This window comes from Protopterus annectens, chromosome 9.part0 (assembly GCF_019279795.1).
Source record: "Protopterus annectens isolate FY-2018-M chromosome 9.part0, PAN1.0, whole genome shotgun sequence".
In the NCBI taxonomy this organism is placed as follows: domain Eukaryota; kingdom Metazoa; phylum Chordata; order Ceratodontiformes; family Protopteridae; genus Protopterus; species Protopterus annectens.
Genome location: NC_056743.1, coordinates 248,727,760 through 248,752,415, shown reverse-complemented (window position 1 = coordinate 248,752,415; position 24,656 = coordinate 248,727,760). Strand labels below are relative to the sequence as shown.

Here is a 24,656-nt window from a genome sequence, read left to right as displayed (position 1 = left end):
CTGTATAAATAAATGTAAAATACATGCTTGTGTTTTTAAATGTAAGAAAACACTGTGAAATGTGGAACTGCAAAATATGTGACAACATTGCACTCTACTGGCCCAGTGAAGCATGTTGTATCCTTTCATGTTAGAATTCGGCCCGAGGGCGGATGGATGATTTCATGCCCATTGTTTTAAGGCTAAGGTTTATGACTAAAATTTAGATGTTGAAGGTGTTTTATCTCTTTAGCTTCTGTTAGTGTATACATGTGAAATGTGTTCTAATGTTGTAAGTTTCTGTGCAGGTGTTAGATTGCTAAATAATGCAGTTTGTGGCCTGAGAACTCAGACCAGGTGTTAAGATGATGCAATATGAATACTGGGAAAACCTAAGTATCAAAAATGATGTAATCTGAGGAGGACCCAGAGACATGTTTGCTAGTGATGTTTTATAAACTATGTCTCAGAGAGAGAGACAGAGAGCATTTTGATCTTGGACATCTAACTTACCAGCACTGCCTATGCTCTTTATGTATGTAAGTAGGATTGTAGCACTGTGCTTTCTCTTAATTAGCTAAAGATTACAAAGTTAGATTAAGTATTTTTCTGTGTAATCAGATCTTTCCTATGATATTATTTTAAGTTTCTGTGTGATCTGTGAACTCTTAGATATCTCTGTGGTGTAGTAGATTTGTCTTGTGTTTTAGCTATTTATTATTAAATATTTTTAAAACCTTCTACCTGTGGCTGCTTTGAGTAGAGATGAAATATGCTTTAGAGTACATTATATATTTATAGAGTTTACTGTCTAAGCCCTTCCAATAAGCCTTAGACTGTATAGTCACATTACCATTGGATATTAATATTGCACAGTAATAATTGGACACCCTTTTAAGGGCCTTTTAGTAGCTGATATTATTAACTGGGTAGTGGCAGTAATTACTACCGTATAGTTTGAATAAAGGGGCACAGCTGGAGAATCTGTGTCAGCCTTTCCCAGGAGTGTCTGTGAAGTTGTATAAATACTTATCTCAAAGTGTGTATGTGTGTGTGTTGTGTCAGCTACTTGGGCAGGGACACAAAGCGGTGGTTGGACAGAGAGGGTACTGGAAGTTCTAGCTTGCCCAGTTAGGCTGAGACCTGGACCCTATAGCTGTGCCAGTGGGGATTATTATTGGGGATTTGGTGAGCAAGGCAGCAGCCAGCCCCAGACTTACTGTGATCTCTGTGTGCACTTAAGGGAAATTGTACTTTACTGTGTGTATTAGTCATCCTTTCCTCCTCTAGGAGACGACCTCCCTGGTGTTAGTGGTGAGGATTGAGGCTCCTTGATTGCTGGGCCAGGGCATGGTCATCACAAGTGTTTGGCAGTGGTGGTATCTACTTCACATACTAATTGGCTTGTAGTGGTGTGGGTAGAGCGAATTCCTATAGCTTATGTACAGTCATCTCTAAAAGTGTTTTGTACTCTAAAACAGCCACGCAGTGTATACCAAGAGTTCAGATCACAATTGTTTATTTCTTTTGTTAGCTTAGTGTTAGTCAGGGTGAGCAGGCAGCATGTCAGCAGAAGAGTATGGAAATCTGACAAGGAGCCAGCTGGCGGAGATGTGTCAGGCTAGGGGGCTGGTGCATGGAAACCTGACTAAGGCAGACCTGACTGCAGCCTTGGTTACAGCTGCATCAGAAAACAGCAGCCTGGAGGATAATCAGACTGACAGTGGAGATACAATATTCTCGGAGAATGGACAGCTCAACCTTTCTACAGTGGACTTAAAAATTCAGCTGGAGCTAAAAACACTTGAGTTGGAGGCCAGGCGTATGGAACTAGAAGCAGCTGAGAAAATGTGGAGTCTACAAGCTGAAGAACAGGAACGGCAGAGAAAGCATGACAGGGAAATGCTGACTCTTCGCTAGAGTCATGGAGGTAATGGGGACGGGAGTAACTGGACCCCATAAGCACAAAAGGTCAGTAAATTTCTTTCACAGTTTAAAGAGGGGGATAATTTTGATAGCTTCATTCATATGTTTGAGCGGGTATGTAAACAGTATGAAGTTGACCAAAGGCTCTGGGTACGGTTCCTGACCCCCTTACTCCATGGTAAAGCTGTAACTTCTTTAGCAAAAATGCATGACACTGACTGTTTGATTATACTGCTGTAAAAATACATTTGTTAGAATGTTTTAATCTAACACCTGAAATGTATAAGAAACAGTTTTGTGAGCATAGACGCAAGGCAAATGAAAATGTATGTGAATATGTTGTTGAACTGAGCACTTATTTTCATAGCTGGGTGAGTGGATGTCAGGTCACCACTTTTGAATGGCTGGCAGACCTTTTGGTAAGGGAACAAGCCCTTAGCACTTTGCCTGAGGACACGAGGATCTGGTTAGCTGATAGACAGTGTGCTACTTCAGAGGAGTTGGACAAGAAGGGAGACCTATACCTAGCAAGTGGGGCAGCCCTGCACAGGAAAGGGACCCCCAGTACTGCTCATGGGACTAAAGGAACCCATGGTGGGGAGCACGGACTGCCCCAACAGAATCCACCAGTAGCAGGGGAAGCCACTAGTCCAGGTACACATCCAGGAGCTAGGGTTAAATGTTTTGAATGCAACCAGTGGGGCCATGTGGCATGCAGGTGTCCACGGAGGCAAGGTGGGGAACCAAAGGTGAGAGAGCCGGTAAGTGGGAAAGACAAAATGCCAATAAAAGGTTGTCTTGAGACAACAGGGGTATGGAACTGCCGTCCTGCAGATATCCTGAGAGGGAAGGATTTGGATGAGGCATTACCATGTACTTATGCAGTTAAATGCAGTTAGGCTAGGAGGCAAGCATGTGAGTCTGGTAGCCTGGGGGAGACCCAGACAGACTGCATACTTGCAGCCAGGACTGCTGAGGTGGTTACTTCAGGGAGTGAGCTATGCTGTAGCAGTGAGACTGAATGTGAGCCACAGCTGCTTGTGGGTACTGATGTTCCCTTGGAGATGGTAACTGCAAAGGTAGAGGTGAGTAGTAGTACCCAGGCAGACAGTGAGGCACCGCTGTCAGAGGATGTCAGATTTCCTGTGGAAGGGGAGCTGGGAAGGGTTATAAGGAGAGACTTGAGACAGGCTCAGCTCTCAGACCCTACATTGCAAGGCCTGAGGCAAGTAGCTAGGGCAGCACCTGATTCTCAAGGGAAGGGGGACTCTGATTACTGGAACAAAGGGTTACTGCACAGAGAGTGGACCCCTGAGTGAGGGCTAGAAGGTGAGAGAGTACAGCAGTTGGTAGTGCCTAGCGCTTACCCTCTGGCACTTCTAGCCATGGCCCATGATATTCCCTTTGCAGGTCATATGGGCATAAAATGTACAAAGACGTGTGTTATGCAAAATTTCTATTGGCCTGGAATTTCCAAAGATGTAACAGGGTACTGCAGGACCTGTGAGCAGTGCCAAAAGCTAGGCAAGGCAGGAGACAAGGTGAGAGCTCCTTTGATGTCTCTGCCTGTGATTGAGGAGCCATTTCAGAGGATAGCTATGGATATTGTGGGTCCTTTAAGTACCCCAAGTTCCACAGGGAAAAAGTATATCCTAGTGATTGTAGATTATGCTACACGATACCCTGAGGCAGTGGCTTTGTCCTCCATTGAGGCTGAGAAGGTGGCAAATGCTTTGCTAGAGATTTTCAGCAGGGTAGGTTTTCCAGAGGAAATATTGTCTGACAGAGGTGCCAGTTTTATGTCAGACCTGCTGGCTTGTCTGTGGAAGTCCTGTGGGGTGAAGCACATGAAGACCACCCCCTACCATCCCCAGACTAATGGTCTTGTTGAGAGGTTAAACTCTACAATCAAGTCCATGCTACGGGCTTTTGCAGATCAGTTTAAGCGGGATTGGGACAAATATTTGCCCCATCTGTTGTTTGCTTACAGAGAGGTTCTCCAGGAATCCACAGGTTTATCACCTTTTGAGTTGCTGTATGGGCATAGGGTGAGGGGATCTCTAGATTTAATTTGAGATGAGTGGGAAGGTGAGTGTGAGTCTCACAAGGAGTCTGTTGTGGCATATGTCCTGAGCCTCAGGACAAGGCTCAGGGAACTCATGGGCCTGGCCCAGGAGAACCTGGCAGAATCCCAACAACAGAAAAAGGTGTAGTATGACAGGAATGCTCGAGCTAGAGAGTATGCTGTAGGACAGCAGGTGATGGTTCTCATTCCTGTCTGACACAACAAGTTGCAAGCAGGTTGGGAGGAACCCTACAAGGTGGTAATAAAGGTATGTGATGTTAATTATATGGTGGAAGTGCTAGACAGATGGCAGGGGCACATATTGTACCATGTTAACATGATGAAACCTTACCATGATAGGGAGGTCCTTGTGCTGAGCACTTGCAGTGGATTGCAGGAGTTTGGGGGCATGTTCACCGGGAAACCAGGGTGCACCCACCTGGTGCAGCACCAGGTGGATACAGGACCCCAAAGGCCTATCAGGCAGGCCCCTTATAGGGTGCCTAAGATAGTCAAACAGACTCTCAGGGAAGAGGTACAGGAGATGTTGGAACTAGGGGTGATTCAAGAATCCAACAGTCCCTGGGCCTCACCAGTGGTGTTGGTGCCAAAGATGGATGGCAGCAACATGTTCTGTGTGGATTACAGGAAATGAAATAGTCACACAGATTCGGATGCTTACCCCATGCCTAGGACAGATGAGGCCCTAGAGCAGCTGGGTGGGGCTAAGTATCTTGCAACCATTGATCTAAGGGTTACTGGCAGGTGCCCTTAACTCCCAGTGCTAGAGAGAAGTCAGCCTTTGTGACTCCTTTTGGCTTGTATGAGTTCACAAAGATGCCCTTTGGGATGAAGAATGCCCCAGTGACTTTCCAGAGGCTGGTAGATCATATCTTAGCAGGAGCAGGAGGGTTTGCCCTTGCTTACATGGATGATATTGCTATCTACAGCCATTCCTGGCAAGAGCACCTTCAGCATGTTAGGGAGGTGCTGGGTAGACTACAGAGGGCAGGGTTGACCATTAAGCCGAGCAAATGTCAGGTGGGTATGGCAGTGCTCTCCTACCTAGGACATAGAGTGGGGAGTGGTAAGATAAGGCCATAACCTGCCAAAGTAGAAGCTATTCAGGCATGGCCTGCACCTGTTACCAAAAAGCAGGTGAGGGCATTCTTAGGGGCAGCAGGGTACTACAGAAAGTTTGTTCCCAATTATAGTACCATAGCTGCTCCCCTCACAGACCTGACAAGGAAGAGCAGGCCAGATAAGGTAATGTGGACGCCAGCATGTGAGCAGGCATTTCAGAAGCTTAAGGAAACTTTGGGAGGACCCCCTGTGTTAGCCGGTCCAGACTACAGCAAAGACTTTGTTGTGCAGGTGGATGCTTCAAACTATAGGGTTGAGGCTGTACTTAGCCAGATTTCTTCAGAGGGAGAAAAGCACCCAGTGGTTTATCTCAGTCGTAGGCTCCAACTCAGGGAGGAAAGCTATGCAGCGGTAGAAAAGGAATATCTAGCCATAGTGTGGGCACTACAAAAACTTCAGCCTTATCTGTATGGAAGAAAATTCACTGTGATGACAGATCACAACCCTCTAACATGGTTAAATAGAGCCAGTCAGCAAAATGCCAAGTTGCTAAGATGGAGCCTGGGGTTGCAAGCATATGATATGTCAGTGCAGCACTGCAGTGGGAGTAGCAATGCCAATGCAGATGGGCTCTCAAAACAGGGAATGGGGTGAGGTACACCCAGATAGACCTGACACTCTCAAGCAATGTTTCTCAAGGGGCACTTGAAAAACTTGCTTGAGTTCCCCGGGGGGGGGGGGGGGATGTGACGATTGGGGAGAGATGGGCGAAGGCTGCCCGCCTAGTCAAATAGAATTTAATATATAATTCTATCAACTGTATAAATAAATGTAAAATACAGACTTGTGTTTTTAAATGTAAGAAAACACTGTGAAATGTGGAACTACAAAATATGTGACAACATTGCACTATACTGGCCCAGTGAAGCATGGCCATGCCCATTGTTTTAAGGCTAAAGTTTATGACTAGAATTTAGATGTGGAAGGTGCTTTATTCCTTAAGTTTCTGTTAGTATATACATGTGAAATGTCTTCTATTGTAAGTTTCTGTGCAGGTGTTAGATTGCTAAATAATGCAGTTTGTGGCCGGAGAACTCAGACCAGCTGTTAAGATGATGCAATATGAATACTGGGAAAACCTAAGTGTCAAAAATAATGTAATCTGGGGAGGACCCAGAGACATGTTTGTTAGTGATGTTTTATAAACTATGTCTCAGAGAGAGACAAAGAGCATTTTGATCTTGGACATCTAACTTACCAGCACTGCCTATGCTCTTTATGTATGTAAGTAGGATTGTAGCACTGTGTTTTCTCTTAAGATTAGCTAAAGATTAGAAAGTTAGATTAAGTATTTTTCTGTGTAATCAGATCTTTCCTACAATATTATTTTAAGTTTCTGTGTGATCTGTGAACTCTTAGATATCTCTGTGGTGCAGTAGATTTGTCTTGTGTTTTAGCTATTTATTATTAAATATTTTTAAAACCTTCTACCTGTGGCTGTTTGTGTAGAGATGAAGTATGCTTTAGAGTACATTATATACTTATAGAGTTTACTATCTAAGCCCTTCCAATAAGCCTTAGACTGTATAGTCACATTACCATTGGATATTAATATTGCACAGTAATAATTGGACACCCTTTTAAGGGCCTTTTAGTAGCTGAAATTATTAACTGGGTGGTGGCAGTAATTACTACCGTATAGTCTGGGTAAAGGGGCACAGCTGGAGAATCTGTATCAGCCTTTCCCAGGAGTGTCTGTGAAATTGTATAAATACTTATCTCAAAGTGTGTGTGTGTGTTGTGTCAGCTACATGGGCAGGGTCACAAAGCGGTGGTTGGACAGAGAGGATACTGGAGGTTCTAGCTTGCCCAGTTAGGCTGAGACCTGGACCCTATAGCTGTGCCAGTGGGGAGTCTTATTGGGGATCTGGTGAGCAAGGGAGCAGCCAGCCCCAGACTTACTGTGATCTCTGTGTGCACTTAAGGGAAATTGTACTTTACTGTGTGTATTAGTCATCCTTTCCTCCTCTAGGAGACGACCTCCCTGGTGTTAGTGGTGAGGATTGAGGCTCCTTGATTGCTGGGCCAGGGCACGGTCGTCACAATATATACAATTCCCCAAGCTCCTAACTCAGAAACAGCGAATAATTTACTCTTATTTACAACACTTACCTTTTTCTACAAATGCAATTTCTGTCTTTCTTTCTCGAAACATGCTTCTTCCTTTCCTTTCTGAATATCTCTCTCAAACTTTCTCTCAAAACTTGCTGCTTCTTTTCCTTTCTGTCTTTCTCTCTGAGAGTTTCTCTTTCTCGAAATTTGTTTATCAAAACACAGTTCTTCCTTTCCTTTCCATCTTTTTCTTTCAAAACATGCTTTCTCCTTTCCTTTCCATCTTTCTCTTCCTGAAATAGTCTTTCTTTCCATTCCTTTCTTTTCTCAAACCTGGTTTTGCCAATAACCACATACAGAATTGCCAGGTTCTCCGTAACCAAAGTCATACTTTCCTCCAGGGGGAATACCAAGATCAAGAAGGTGGTTTCCCCAGGACAAGACTCTTCCATTGCATTTTTCAGTTGGGTTGACTACTGTGATTTCCCCAAATGTGAGAAACTCAACTGTATAATTTATGGTAGTGGTGGACTGCCACTGCGCAGTCCCCCAAACGTAAGCTAACAAACAATCAGATCTATTTCTTTTCTTCTATCATGCCTAGATCACACGCCTGTATTTCTAGACAATGATATGTATGCAACTCCCGAAGCTCCTAATTGAGAAACAGCCATTTACTCTTGTAGTACTCTTTACAAGACTTACCTTTTTCTCCAGATGCATGTCTTTTCTGTCTTTGTCACGCTAAAAACTCTTGTTGCTTTCCTTTCCGTCGTTCTCTCTCAAACTTTCCCTCAAAACACACTTCTTCCTTTCCTTTCCGTCTTTCTCTCTCAAACTTTCTCTCTTGAAACACACTTCTTCCTTTCCTTTCCGTCTTTCTCTCTCAAACTTTCTCTCTTGAAACACACTTCTTCCTTTCCTTTCTGTCTTTCCCTCTCAAACTTTCCCTCAAAACACAATTGTTCCTTTCCTTTCCATCTTTCTCCCTCAAACTTTCTCTCCTGAAGCATGCTCCTTCCTTTCCTTTCCTTTCCTTTCCTTTCCATGGACTTTGACTTGTGAAAGATGGCAGCCAATACTGACATTTCTGAACCCCTGGAAACAGGCATTGCCTCCCCCTCCTACACCCACTCTAGAACTTGTTTAAAGGGCAGACAAGGTACGGTAAGACTTTTGTTATTAAAAGACTTTTAAAAGAAAATTAATTGTGCTTAAACCCATTGCAAGAACAATAAACTATCCCAAAACATTATGATTTGCTTGGGAAAGTTTATGACTTTAGTTATTTGGTGCGTAGGTGTTAAGGTTCATAGGTACATAGGTGTTTACTAGGCTAATGACCCCAAGGGCCTTTTTAAGCCTAGCCATGTATCCCAAATCTCTGACAAGTTCTGATACCAAGATCAGACCATAAATTAATTTCACTGGATATCCACATCCCGACCCCACCCCCGGCCCAGAAAACCACAGTGAAAAACTTCTCAAAAGCGAACTTCACACTTCTCAAAACCAAACTGGAATCCTTCAAGGCCCCAGGGCCAGTGGAAACTATGGCCCAAACTGCAGAATCCTATATAAACGCATTCTACGGACATCTCCAGGAATGCATGGATCATGCTATCCCAAACAAAATCAAGACCCAATCATCCAAAGGCAGGCGTCCAGTCTGGTGGATCCCAGCCATAAATAAACTGTACAACAGAAGGAGGACGCTACTACATGATAGAGCAAAATCCCTAAAAGGGAAGGCATCTCTGATCAGTACTAGCAAAAAATTACGATCCCTCATAAAATCCTCCAAGGCCAGCTTTGAGAGAAAAATTGCACAGGACACTAAAGACAATCACAAGGCTTTTTTTCAGTTATGTTAGGAACCTGGGATGCAACTCCCAGACTTGTTCTGAGTTGATTCTAAATGACAAAAAATACACTGAACCCACAGACATTGCCAATATCCTGGCAGACAGGTTCAGTGCAAACTTCTCCACCCCCTCCCCCCCAAAAGAGCAAGTATCTATCCCGGCAGAGTGCAGCCTCCCAAACATCTCTGATGCTCAGGTGAAGGCCGCCCTCTCCAAAGCAAAAACACTGCTTCCATGGGACCAGATGGCATCCCGGGTTGTGTCCTACATGAACTCCAAGAAGAACTAATCCCTCAAGTAAAACTGCTGTACAATCTCAGCCTCACTACAGGATATGTGCCCAAAGAATGGCGTACAGCAACAATGGTCCCACTCCACAAAGGTGGCGCCTCTACGGACCCTGGAAACTATCGCCCCATAAGCCTGACTAGCCTAGTCTGCAAGGCTATGGAGAGGATCATCATGGAACTCATAAACAAAGACATTGGGGACCTACAGACACTAGATCCTACCCAATTTGGCTTCATCAAGGGCAGATCCTGCCTTTTGAACCTGGTCGACTTCTTTGAAATAGTCACCAAGGCCATAGATGAAGGGAAGGTAGTCCACACAGCCTATCTGGACCTCGCAAAGGCATTTGACACAATACCCCACTCGGGCATCATAGATAAACTATCCAGCCTAAATATAAACCCCTATGTCACAAGACGGGTCGCAAACTGGCTCAAAGAAAGAACCCACAGAGTCAGAGTTGCTGGAGCCATGTCTGACTCGAAACCGGTCACTTGTGGCGTCCCACAAGGTTCTGTCCTGGGACCTCTCTTGTTCGGTATTTACTTTTCTGAGGTACAGGCCAACGTGGGAGGACTATGGCTCACCAAGTTCACAGATGACTGCAAGCTGGGTGCCATAATCGACTCTCCAGCTGACACAAACATCCTTCAAAAAGGTCTCGCAGAGACGGATAACTGGTGCCAGAGCCATGGTCTAAACCTAAATGCCAAAAAGTGTATAGTCATACCCTTTGGCAAAAACAATGTGCCCACAAATTACCACATAGGTGGTAACCCATTAAGTACAGAGAAAGTAATTAGGGATCTGGAGACCCAAGTTGATAGCAATCTCTCCTTTGACAACCACATTGTCAAAGTGGTTAGAAGGACCTTCTACATAGCCCACCTCATCATGAAAGGATTCACATCTAGATCAAGAGAGGTAATCGTGCCCCTTTATTCATCCCTCATCAGGCCCATCATAGAATACAATGCCCCCTTTGGGATGTACCTTACCCGACACCTGCAACAATTAGAAAGACCCCAAAAGTACCTCACCAGGAGGATCAAGGGACTCAAACAGATGCCATATGCTGCTCGGTTAAAAAAACTCCAGCTCTACTCAGTTGTATACCGCCTACTTCGAGGCAATCTATGCCTGATATATAAAGCTATGTCCAACCCAGAATTAATGGACATGATCCACCTCAGTAAATCTAAATCCCTTAGAGCCACGTGCTCAAGGGACTTGAACCTCAGCACAGAAATAAATAGAACATGCTGGAGGGACAGATTCATAACCCAGAGGTTCCCTTCGCTCTGGAATAGAATTCCAATTCATGTTAGGCAGAGCACCTCACTGACTCTCTTCAAGAAGAATCTTGATGAGTGGATGGGGGATCGTAAGTTTGTCCCGGGGATTACATCTGTATCACTATTAGACAGAGGCACAGTAAACTAAACTTTAAAAAGGGCACAGTATACTTAAATCAAGGGGTGGCATAAGCCAAACACAATTGGGCTAGGCTTATAAATGCCCCAGGGCAGATAGCCTAGTATGAACCTATGAACTTATGAACCTATACCCTTGACAAGTCTAAGCATGGGCCTGGCAGATGAACCATTTACAAGTTACTTGTGTCCATTAGAGACATAGGTGCCAAATCAGGAATGAATTTCTGGTTTCCCATCCAATTGTCCAAGTTAGGGAAGAACTCTGCTTCACATGGATGGGATGACTGTTCCATAGACGGGATAGTCTCTGAGATACATACCTATCTCTCCAGCAGGTCTTATTTATATCACAGACAAGGTTTAAGTGTTTAGAATGGGTAATTCTGGTGCTGTTTGTTTTGTGGATATGGAGGAGGTTCATCAGAGTGGGGTCTGACAATACCCTGTATGCCAGGCATAGATCTCCCCTCAAAAGCCTATGGGAGACAGGGTACAGCGATAGGATCTTGAAGTGGTCTCCATAGACATATTACTTATGCCCTATATTCTTTTAGTGAGGAACCTCTGTGGACATTCTAATTGTTGGATATGCCTGGTAAGGTACATACCAAAGGGGGGATTTGTACTCAATGATAGGTCTGATGAATGCTTAATATAGTGGAACAATGACTTCCTTGGACTTAGATGCCATACCTTTGTTTATAAGTTGTGCAACATAGAATGATTTCCTTACCACTGTAGACATAGGATGATCAAAGGCTTGATTACTATCTATATGCGTCCCTAAGTCCCTGACTACTGGGTCAACTCAAAGGGGAGTGTTGTCAATATGATAGTTACCAGGGATGGATGACTTCCCAAAGGATACTATTATGCATTTCGTGGCATTTAGTTTTAGTCCATGGCTTTGACACCAGTTGTTTATCTGTGCCATCCCCTCCTGGAGAACATTTGTGTCAGTGTGAGATTCAATGACAGCTCCTAATTTGCAATCATCTGCAAATGTAGTCAGCCAGAGACCACTGACATTGGCCTTGAGTTCTGAGAAGTAAATGCCAAAAAGGAGCAGTCCAAGGACTGATCCCTGAGGGACTCCACTTGTGACTGGCCTCTTTGTAGAGATGGACTCCCCAACTTCCTGGGTCCTGTCTGTGAGCCAGTTGGCTATCCACTGGGTGACATATGGGTCTATATGTAACCTCTTGAGTTTGTCAGCAATGCCCAAGTGGGGTATTGTGTCAAATGCCTTGGCCAGGTCAAGTTAGGCAGTGTGAACAATTTTGCCCTCATCCATTGCTTTCGTGATCTTCTCAAAGATGTCCACTAGGCTGAGTAGGCATGATCTGCCCTTGATGAAACCAAACTGGGTTGGATCCAGTGACTGGAGGCTTACTATATCTCTACTGATCATCATAATTCTTTCCATGGATTTACATATAAGACTAGTGAGACTTATGGGTCTGTAATTTCCAGGGTCTGTAGGTGGCCCACCTTTGTGCAGAGGGATGACTGTTGCTTTTCTCCATTCATGAAGCATGAAGCCTGTTTGGAGACTACAGTTAAATAGTAATTCCAGAGGCCCTGATAGGTCAAATTTCATGCTATTTAGAAAGCATCCCGGGATATTGTCTGCACCCATTGATGCAGTGCTCTTGGTCTTAGAGAGAGCATTAAGGACCTGTTCCCTAGTGACAGTAGGGGGGAGTTATATTTGATGATATTTCCTGAGGGAAGGTTGAGGGGGATAGAGGAGTAAAGTTGGAGCTGAATTTATCAGCCAGGAGGTTTGCTATATATTCTGGCTCACTATAGGTGGCTCCATTTACAATGAGATCTGCACACAGTTTTGTAATGTCTTTGAGGTTGCGGACATAGCTAAAGAATGCTTTGTGGTTGTCCTTGGCCTGGGAGGCCAAACTTGCTTCAAATTTGGCTTAGCTAGACTTTATTTGTCCTCTGAATTGTTTGTTTAGTTTAATGAGAGTGCTTTTATCCTGCTGAGTGCTGCACCTCCTAATTTTTGCCATATGTTTTTTCCTCCTGTTATACAGCCGATTAATTTTGTGATTCCACCAGGGTGGCTTGTTTTTGAGTTAGTTCTGTTCTTCTTCCTGGTGGGTACAGCTGCCTCTATGCAGCTATTAACATGCTTGTACAGGGTTTCTGTGAACAGTTGTGCATAGGCAGAAGTGTTCTCAGGGGTTATGGAGACTGAAATTTGGCCAGGTTCTCACTTAATAGCAGGTGGTTAACCTTAGAATAGTTCCTGAATTTTTTACTAATTTATCCAAACATCTGTACCAGTGGTTTATATTATATGTTGCATAACAATAAAGTAGATTTTGACTTACAATCCTTTCTAAGATGCCACAGTGTTTACAATATTTTTTATACACTGCTCATGACTAAACTGAGTATTTGTTTTTTTGTGATTTGTACATGACATCTACTTCCTTACTTACTGTGATACTTAAACTTAACTGAACTTCGCTGTCTCCACATATATCATTATTTATTTTTAAAAACTACTTATTTCTCCGTGGTTATTTTCCCCTTTAGTGGGATTATTTCCAAGTTCATAACAGTTCATATGCCCACTATGCCATGGAAGGAGAATGTGGCTTGGTATGGGTAAGCAATCATCTCTTCCAGGCATGCAGTAAAAATACTATCTGTACATTTGCTGTGTGCTGCACAGGAAGTACATGTTTCTGCTACCACATCCAGAACAACATTATGTGCAACTGAATGTATACTGCTGTCTTTTCGCACATGCTGTTAGAGCTACTTAAAGTGACCTTTCCACAACCACCAAACCCAGTGTCCCACTTTTCCCAGTCCCACCCCGGTACTCAACTGACCAGACTGCACCCCCCTTTTGCAAATTCCTGGATCCGCCACTGACTATTGCACTGCATTGAAAATACTTAACCGATTAGAACTACCCAGCTACCTAAAATATATTCAGCTAATCACCACACATAAAATCATTCATTACCCAGCCACCTGCCCAGCCTTAAAGTCTATACTACAAAACACTCCCCTAAATGGCCCTTGCAATCAAATAACCAAGTTCAACTCACCATTCATAAACCAGAATATTCTCTGTATTCTCACTCCATAGCTAAAATATAGAACACTATACCCACATTTATAAGGACAGACACGCCCCTCAAATGCTTCACACAGACTCTCTTAAAAATTATCTCCTGCTCATGTTCTACACCAGGTTAATTAAATAGCACCTTCATTTGTAACTGTAACAGCATTATCCTCCATCTTGCTATTATATTTTATACAATTGATAATCTCTTGCCTCTTTTACTTATACCTTACACTACTATTATCACTATACAGTCCCCTAACTTTTCTTTCTCCTTTTTGCCTCTTCCCTATCCATACTCCACACTTCACTAATAAACAAATACGTTTCTATCTCCTACTTCCCCCCTCCTGTAATTTCCCTCCTCTCTCAACCCTGTACGATAAGATATGTACACTAAGTATATTATAGTAAACAAAAAATAGTTGACTATCAAGCAGAATCATACTGATCTGGATCATATAGTAGTAAAGACCACTTGTCTCATGTATATAGTCTCCTTAGTAATACCTAATGTCTGTAGTTAATGTGTAAGTATGTTTCATCGAATATATATAAAAATTATGTGCTATCTATTATTGTATTTTCTTTCTTGTAAGTGAAAACATTCACTGTTGCTCTGTAATAAGCTAATGTAAGCTAATGTAATATTCTAATTGTCTCTAGAGCTTTTCTCCCTGGGCCTCAGGTGAAAATGGGCACCCACCCAGTCGGACTTTCCTGGGAAACAAATGTCAAATAAATAAATGGAAAAACTTGGGGTGCTTTGTTCCTCCACTTCACTTTGTTACTAGCTATGAGAAGGAAAAGGTACTGTGGCAGATTGTGGAGCTGGGTAAAAAAAATTAAGTCAAAGGAAGGATGGTAAAAAGATTATATCAAAGGAAGGGCAGTGCTGGTCATGACTTTTCTGAAAATACTCTGATGCAGAGGTCACAGTGTTAAAGTAATGAAGGAATTTTAGCATAGGAACATACAGTGTAAATTAACTTTCCCAGTGCTGTTAAAAGTATTTTCTCCCACTAGGTCTATTTTTTCTTACAAATTCTCAGCCATGGATTGGATTAGAGGCTTGCAACAGATTTTTATTCAGTTAGGGATGAGACTAGTGAAGACACTGTTCAAACTTCTTCCAAATATTGTTCTTGAGTATATGAGAGCAGAGATCTGTTTTTCAGTAAAGACGTAGCAAATATGTAAAATGTGAAACACTGTACAGAAACTGTATTTTTATTTTAAGGTAAACTTTAGCACAAATTTGCAAAGTGAAACTGTTTCTGGCACCCCCACATGTTGCCTATGAAGCCTATGCTACTGCCAAATTGTCTTAAAAGTAACAGGTAGCAATATTACAATTATCCTCAGTTAGTCGTGGTAGCATTTAGACCCCCTACTGATTGTCATTTTTTTTTGTTCAAACTGTTTATTTTATATTTCCCTGTGCAAAAGAATATTTGCCTTTGTATAACATTTTCAAAAGCATTGTCTAATTTCTTGAAGAAAAAAAATATTCAGTTTCAGTAACTTCTAAGATAGTGTAATCAATTCATGCAAGGGTAATTAAACTAAACTGATGAGTCAGAATTACAGGCATCCACCTTTTGATGAGAGCCTACTCATTCAAAGCTGCCATAAGTTTATAGTATGGTTGGCATACTTTAAGAGTGCAGAGTGATCGTGTTCACTGTGTGGCAGATTGGTCTAGCTAGTGGCAGTGTGCTACTGTAAAGCCTGGAAGCAGTAGTTGCCATGGAATGTTATTATTAACCCCCGATGGCAATCAGTATGTGTATGAGAATGCAATATTTTTAACCAAGATACAACTACTGTTGGTATGACAGCACTAAAAGGCACCAGGTAGTAAGATATACGAAATTCTACAAAGTATTGGTTGCAGCTTGGTCTCTAACAGTACAGTATCAACCCAATGCAGCATTGTATAAGTGCCGTGGTGGTACGGCGGTAGCATTGTTACCTCACAGCAAGAGGTTTTCCCATTCGATTCTCGGCTTGGCTTGGGAGTGCCTTCTGTGTGGAGTCTGCATGTCCTCCCCACGGTTGGGTAATGTTCGAAAGACATGCATGCGTAAATGGGCATGCCTTTATTGAAGGTTGGGTATCGAGCTGGCACCTCGGCATTTCGTAAAAATCTACTGCCAATCATTAGCGGACCGGAGTTCCGCTGTGATGACCCCTTACCGGGAAAAAGCTGAAAGACAAACAACAACAACTCTTAGGGCTGAACAGCTCATATATATTATCAGTGGTACAGTTTGCAGAGCCATCTCAGACGATGACTGTGAAAGCTGGATGTCTTGTATTACTGTCAAAGTAGCTTGCTAGGAGGGAAAAGTGACTCTTCACACTAAATTTGGTACTTAAATATAATAAGGACTTTTTTGTTTGAGATGTCTGCACTATGAACTGCATAATCTGAAATGGGAAGCAATTCTTGTACTTTGTTACATGTGTATGAGTAGAAAAATTTAGATGGTATGATTTTGTGAGTTCATTCTAAGTAAGTGTTGAAAATGTATTTCTGTATATTGTTATGTTTTCAGCTGTAGGCTTTAGTTATTTTGAATGGTATTATGTTAATATAAAGATATATTGTGCCCTCAATAAAATGCCATAAAATCAATGGTTATAGATTACCTAACCAACAACTATTTATACGAATATAAATGAGAGTTAATATAAGAGGTGAGGATATGGGTATGAAGTTTATATATTATAATGTCTTCAAGCTAATTAGATGTTTGTTCCAGTTTTTCTACAAGTCATTAAGTTAGTTCATGTGTAGATCTAAATGCTTGTAAACATTAGTGACATGTTTTGAATTTTTATTACAATAATGGTGCAGTGAGAAAGCTATCAGGTTAAAACAATAGTGATAACTGTACTTTAAAGGAATTTAAACAAATGTTGGTGTAAAAGTTTAGGCTTTATTCATAGTGTCTGTGTTATAATATCTTAAATTTGATTTATTGTTCAACATATATTGTGGCACATAATCTCTGCATTTATATTTCAAAGGTTATTTGAGAGGTTTTTTTTCACTTAGGGTAAATATTAAATAACAAAATGAGTTATCCTGGAGAAGTTATAACATTGTAGATGTTTATACAACATAATGGATGATAAAGGCAATTGTTCTGGTAATATTATTTTTATTAATAGCAAGTGACAGATCTGCTAGAAAGGTAGATGTTGTTTGATCAATACGGTGTGATCTATGAGTCTGTGAATTATATAAGAATTATGCTACTAATTAGTGCTGAATATGGTGGTTTGACTTAATATCGAGGTTACTTTCATATCTTTGAAACAGGGGAATGCACAGAAGTTTAGTCAACACAGTAAATGTGCATAAACCTTCCTTTTAATATAGGTTTATGCCTAAATTGCACTATAGTAGGGTTTCCTTATGACACAGGTTTATGTTTTAACTACAATATAATTAATGTATCTCCTTACTGGTTTCTTAGTAAATAATGACTGTGTTTGGCAGAGCATTGTGTGCTTTATTTATCCTATGTGGAATAATCTGGTTAGGCAAACTAAAGAAAGGCAGGGTGCTGTTGACTAAATGGCACTAGATGGAAGAATGTAGTTTCACTTGCTTACTGAAATAATTTTGTTTATGGATTAGTATAACTGGATGGGTGAATATGAATAAGATTATGTGATTTTTGATTTTTATTTTCCTGGGGAAAAGAAACTGAACTCTGAATTTTTGATAATAAAATGGATGGGTAAAGGGATATCAAAAGTAGTTGAAATTTTGTACAGATGGGTACTGCTCACCCTGTTGAATTATCAGCTCATTGACAGCTGACTGCTTAGCAAATTCATCAAGAGCATGCATTATCAAGTGCTGAAAATATTAAAAGTAGGTAGATTGAGTTCATAGGGTAAGGTAAGTGTAGTTTGGGTTTTAATGCAGAAACCTTTGGCTATACCAAAGGTTTCAGTATTAGGGATAGGAGTCTGTGTGTGTGTGTGTGTGTGTGTGTGTGTGTGTGTGTGTGTGTGTGTGTGTGTGTGTGTGTGTGTGTGTGTATGTGTGTGTATGTGTGTGTGTATGTGTGTGTGTGTGTGTGTGTGTGTGTGTGTGTGTGTGTGTGTGTGTGTGTGTGTGTGTGTGTGTGTGTGTATGTACGTGTGTGTGTGTGTGTGTGTGTGTATGTACGTGTGTGTGTGTGTGCATGTGCACTTGTGTGTGCGTGTGTGTGTGTATGTGTGTGTCCGTGTGTGTGTGTGTGTGTGTGTGTGTGTGTGTGTGTGTGTGTGTGTGTGTGTGTGTGTGAGCATTTGCAGAAAAAAGTTTGAGTAAGGGCTAGGAAAAGGAGATAGATTTAGTGTTGTATATGTGTACTGATATATGTGATGCATGCCTGAGTCTCTTGAGTAGTGATAGTGTTACTCAAAATTTTTTTATATTAAATGTAGGGTGAGATTTAGGGGAAGGGCCAAAACTATGGCTAAGGTTAGTACACATTATTAAGAAGATGGAATTCTGCATTTAATAACCATTGTGTTGAACACTTTAATTTTATTCAAGGGAAATGTGCATATCTACCATGATGTCTTAATATAGGGATGTTTGCAGATATATTGGAGATGTTTTTCTGTTTTGCCAGAATCTCCATACCTCTGCTCTGGGACACTTTTTGTCCTTTTGTTTGAAAGTTATTTGTTACCTATCCTTGAGGTAAACGTTTATAGGCTGGGTGCTACAGCATATACAGTTATTCTTCAAATCTGCTGGAAAAAAACAACTTTGTAAAAACCCATTCTGATGTAAAAAAGGTGCTTAAAAAGTTTTGTTAAGTACTGTCAGCACAGTTAAGGTCAAGTCTCACACTAGAGCATAACAGTGGTTACTCCTGGCTGCCATAGAGCAGTGACAAGAAACTAAAAGTGCTTTAAAAGCAGTTATACATATGTTGTGACAGACACACAAGAAAAATGTATGACAGGGTTATGTATCTGACATATTTTTAAAACACTGATACTTCTGGACTCTATGTGACAGGGCTATGTGATTCATGGCTTTCCTATATGGTTTTTCACTAGCTAGTAGTACATCAGAACATCTAAAGCTCCATATAATGCAAAAAAAAAATACGATTGGATATCTCCTGTCATAACATGGTTGTTGACTGTTGTTAAGATCCATGTCTCTAACATATACAAACTTAGTTATGATAGAAGACTTGATCTTAATCCCTAATATTTTTCAGGGGTAATTTGCATATCCCTCTTCACGTCTTCATTTAGGGAGGGTTGCACATACAGCTTCACTGTTTTGCCATGTCTATCTGAATGGATCACTTCTTCATCTGTTGTATGACTTTTTTTCTTGTTGATGTCCTACTGTAAAGGAAATGATAAACAATGGGAGCCTGACAAGTATGTTTTTGCCAAAGTTCAGGACTGGGCCTTCTACATAAGCTATTATGCAAACTGTACGTTTTAATTACTTTAAGACATCTTCCCAAAACAGCTAGGACTGCACAAGCAATGCTCAGATTTGCTCAGAAGAAAAGACATCTCCCCTCTAGCTTATACTCTGGAGTAAATTTTACACCAAATTCCTTTACCTTCTCATATAATAGAAGCTGGCCTGTATCATAGGGTATGCAGACTGCACCTGTTTAAAACGTATTATATTATATTATATTATATTATATTTGTTCAGAATATGCCTGTATAGGGAGAATTAAGAGAGGTGACTGAGTCTTTGTTTATCTACCTTACTGATATCAAATCTTGATTTTTTTTTTATTATTTTGGAAACCATTCTGCAGTGATTTAAAAAAATCTGAATGAGATCCTGTGTAGTTACCATACGTGCTGGCCATGACTTGTAATATTGGGCAATAAAGGGCATCACATGCTGCATTGCATAATGTTTATTAACAAAGGATCATCATTTGTTATTTATTTTAATTTTTTATAGTCTGTTGATGACCTATTGACTTTTGCAAGTATTCCTGTTATAAATCTTATAGTTTATACCAGTGGTATATCTCTACTTAGATCATCTTTGGAGAAATCCCCTCACTCCCATACAAACACACCTTGGAGGTACTTAAACACTGAATCAAATGATTTTATTTTATTTTGGGAATTGTGCTTGCATGACTTAGTTAATCATCTGAAAGTTTGTTAACACACTGACATAAAGGGTCATATGTAGATGCTGAAGCCATTTGCTTCCTGTGTAATGTGTGGAACTGTTACCCTATCATCAAGAAATATTAAAGGTAAAAGTTGAAGGTTGAGAAGATCTTTACATTCAAAGTGCAATAGAAAAATCATTCATTTAGGCCAGAAGAACATTATGAGGTAGTAGCAATGACAGAAGTATACAACTGATAGAGGAATGTAATAAACATGGGAGTCTTGAGTAAGGCTGGTGTAATCTGACTTAAAATTCATTAGCATATATCATGATATCCCCAGAAATGTAAGTTTGAGAAATTAGAGGAACACAGAGTTAATTAAAAGTTCTTTCATTCTTTCCTCAGTATGTACTTTATTTCAGGGTCATTGGATGCCACAGCCTATTGTGACACTCAGCAGTCCCAAGGCAGTGAAACTAATCCTGGCTAGGATGCCAGTCTGTTGCAGGATACTACTAATGTGCCATCCTAAATAAATTTAAGATTCTTTATTCCATTCAAAAGTACCAAATATACAGGTCAACTTACCACCTTTCCTGTAATGGCAGGCTCTGCTTAGGTAATACTTTTACACAAAAATAAATAAATAATAATAAATAAAACCTCTGAAGCAGAATAATCAGAGGGGGAAAAAGCACTAGTTTGAAGAAACCATACTTTTGTCTCGTATCATACATTGTAGTATTCATCCCCCTTAACAGTGGAATAATACTAAATACATAAAGTACTCAGATATTGCTAGAAACAGTAAGAATTGTAGTCTTTGAGTTATGTAGACAGACTGATTCTAGAAGACCTGTCCATTTCATGTTGAGAAGACCAGATCCACATGGCTTAGCCTCTGTTTCCCTCACAATTTTGTTTAGAATACCTAAAACAGGGGTCTTAGATCTAGGTTACATTTTCACACAGTTTAGTGCACAGAACATAAGCATAGGTAGAACACTCTCCCTTCTTCGATATAACAACTTTACTGAATTCAATGCTAGCCAGTCTTACACATAACAATTCCATGTTTCCTTTCCAGGATTTGATCAAGATATGTTGACATAACTCTCTTGCTACCTAGATCAATAGTATAGGATACAAAACTCTCTTCATCTATTATTCCTTCATGTATCAATTCCTGCTGACCAATGCTGTATTTCTTAGGCTTTCAGCTAATTATGGCATACATACTGATATATTTTCCTGAGCTATGCCCTGCATTAAAAAATACATATTATTGCCCTACACCAACACAAGCGACCTCCTTTCTGGTGATAAATTTCTAGTAAGCACTACGAAATAATTAATAATTCATTGAGGGACTCACTCTACTCCTGTTATATCTCCAAGCTCTAGAACACCATCCCTACACAAGTAAAAATGATTAACACCAACTTCCAAGCTATAAAATCTAGCTCAAACAATACCTTACCCAGTCCTAGTCACACTCATGTTCATCACTAGGTTTGAGACCTCTAGTAAAAGCATAAACTTCTTATTGCTTGTCACAAACTTTTTGCCCTCCTCTACTCAAATTGTTACACACCTAACAACTTTTCCTCCTGCACTTGAATTAATAAATACCTTTTCACCCCCCGTACAACACTTCTCATCTTGGCCTTTCTCTAACTGCCCCTGTCCACTGCTCTACCCCTCTCATGCATCTCCCATATACCGAAGTTACAATCCTTCTAGATACAACATTTTGGAACAGACATTCTAAATAAAAACAATCCTGTACCACAGTCTCTCAGTTATATGCTATTACCACTATCCTCCAATACAATACTAATATATTTCATCCCCTCCTACATACTTTTATAATTTACTTCAATATATCTCTTGAACTTTTTACAAGACTATACAATACTAAAAATCTCCCTGTCTACATAGTTTTATAACTAACTAGCAATTTCGAGTAAGTGCACTTTCGCGTAACCCAGGGTCTACTGTGTAATTTTGAAGAAGTGTATTTTTGAAGTTATACAGTAGACCCATATACATATATATATATATATATATATATATATATATATATATATATATATATATATGGGTCTACTTTTAAATGCCGAAATGCTGAAATCTCGAGTTTTAAAAAAATAGCCCAAAACATCGAGATTTCGGTATCTTGACATTTAAAAGTGGGGGGAAAAAACAGACACCTAAAATAAAGTGCTTGCAGGGGGGCAAGCCCCCCTGCACCCCCACACCCCCCTACTTAAATATACCAACTCCGTTCTCTTCACTGTAGCGCGATCTCGGAGTTGCCCTCCTGCAAACACTTTATTTTAGTTCATTTGTGTTTTTTTTTTTCACTTTTAAATGTCAAGATACCGAAATGTCTGTGTTTTGGGTCCGTTTTTATAAAACTCAAGATTTTGGCATTTAAACGTGGAATATATATACCTTTCGGCCCCTAAACCTGGACCGAAGCAAAAAAAAGTGGTGGTGTCTCCATATTCATAAAGGATATGCAAACCTCCAGACTAGTAGCCCAACATAATGCGTCAGAGATACTTCAGGGACAACTAACACTGGGTAAAACTGCAGTCCAGGTTGTAGCTTGCTATAGACCCCCCACCATTCCCAAGACTCCCATTCCACCTTCCACTGGAAAATATTAGGGTACAACCCAAAACCCTTATACTGGGAGACTTTAACTACCCCTCCATTAACTGGGAAAATGACTCATGTACCAACACATTTGCTCAACGTTTTCTGGAATTCATTAATTCCAACGCCCTAGACCAACCCATTCTTACCTCCGCTGGGGTAGAAACATCTTTGACCTGGTCATTACTAACATGGGCGACCATTGCTCTACACCAGTAATCAACTCCTCCCTGGTCAGATCTGACCACTAGCTAATCACCATGGATATCCACATCCCACCCTCACACCCCCTAAAGGAAATTACAGTAAAAAACTTCTCCAAAGTCAATTTGGGGCTTCTAAAAACAGAGGTGGTTAACTTCACGACACCCATGCAAATTGAAAATAGGTGCATGACTGCTGAATCATACACCAATGCACTGTATGAGCACATACACAAGTGCATGGAACGGGCCATACCAAACAGAACCAAGATGCTCTCCTCCAAAAAAAGGAAGCCAATCTGGTGGTCCCCCACCATAAACAAACTCTACAACAGAAGGAAAAACTGTTGCAGAAAAGGGTGAATTCCCATGTCTGGTAAAACTCCCTTGTTAGCTTCAGCAAAAAACTGAGATCCATCATCAAATCCTCTAACACTAGCTACGAAAACAAAATTGCTGCAGATTCTAAAGACAACCACAAGGCATTCTGTAGTTATTTCAAGAATCTACATGGCAATACTCATATCTGCTGTGAGTTACAGCACAATAGCAATACATATACAGAACCAACTGATATTGCCAACATATTAACCGACAGGTTCAGTGCGAACTTTACTGCCCTTACACCCCCTAAAGGGCCTATCACAATACCTGAGGAATGGCAAATCCCTATTATCACAGCTACACAGGTAAAAGCTGCACTGTTCAAAGCCAAGAATACAGCTTCCATGAGACCTGATAATATCCCTGGCTGTGTTCTACATGAATTACAAAATGAACTGGCATCACACATGAGTACCCTGTTCAATCACAGCCTCATTTCAGGCTTTGTTCCTACCGAATGGCACACTGCTACTGTCATCCCACTCCACAAAGGGAGAGCAATTACAGACCCTGGGAACTACCTCCCCATTAGTCTGAGTCTGATATGTAAGGCTATGGAGCACATCATCACGGACCTTATAAATAAGGACATAGGAAATCTCCAAACTCTGGATCCCACGCAGTTTGGGTTTGTGAACGGTAGATCATGCCTGCTCAACCCGACAGACTTCTTTGAGTCTGTCACCAGAGATGTGGATGAGGGCAAGGTAGTTCACACAGCTTACCTAGATCTTGCCAAGGGCTTCAACACCATCCCACACTCAGGAATCATAGATAGACTCACTAAGCTAGGCATAAACCCCTATGTCATAAGATGGATTGCCAGCTGGCTCACTGATAGAACCCACGCTGTGAAAGTAGCGGACTCCAAATCTGACTACCTACCAGTTGCAAGTGGTGTCCCACAGGAATCAGTCCTAGGTCCTCTCCTGTTTGGCATCTACTTCTCTGAAGTTCAAACCAACACAAAGGTACTCTGGCAGACCAGGTTTGCAGATGTTGCAAACTGGGAGCCATTATTGATTCTCCAACTGATGCAGATATTCTACAAAAAGGCCTCACTGACACCAATGACTGGTTCCAGAACCATGGCCTTAAGCTCAAGCCAACACAAAGGTACTCTGGCAGACCAGGTTTGCAGATGTTGCAAACTGGGAGCCATTATTGATTCTCCAACTGATGTAGATATTCTACAAAAAGGCCTCACTGACACCAATGACTGGTTCCAGAACCATGGCCTTAAGCTCAATGCCAAAAAGTGCATTGTCATTCTCTCTGGGAAACAAGTGATGCCCATGAACTACCACATAGGCGATAGTCCATTAAACACAGAAAGTGTGATAAGAAACCTAGGGACACAGGTTGACAGCAACCTTTCCTTTGATAACCACATTGTCACTATAGTCAGAAAGTC

The 24,656-nt window shown here is 41.0% G+C and overlaps 1 non-coding gene across 1 annotated transcript; it reads left to right on the top strand.

The window, feature by feature from the left end:
• The first annotated feature begins 7,552 nt into the window (after positions 1-7,552).
• Positions 7,553-7,717, top strand: LOC122812399. The gene has a single exon (XR_006366412.1). It is a non-coding gene; the product is annotated as a U1 spliceosomal RNA (small nuclear RNA).
• The last annotated feature ends 16,939 nt before the right edge of the window (positions 7,718-24,656 follow it).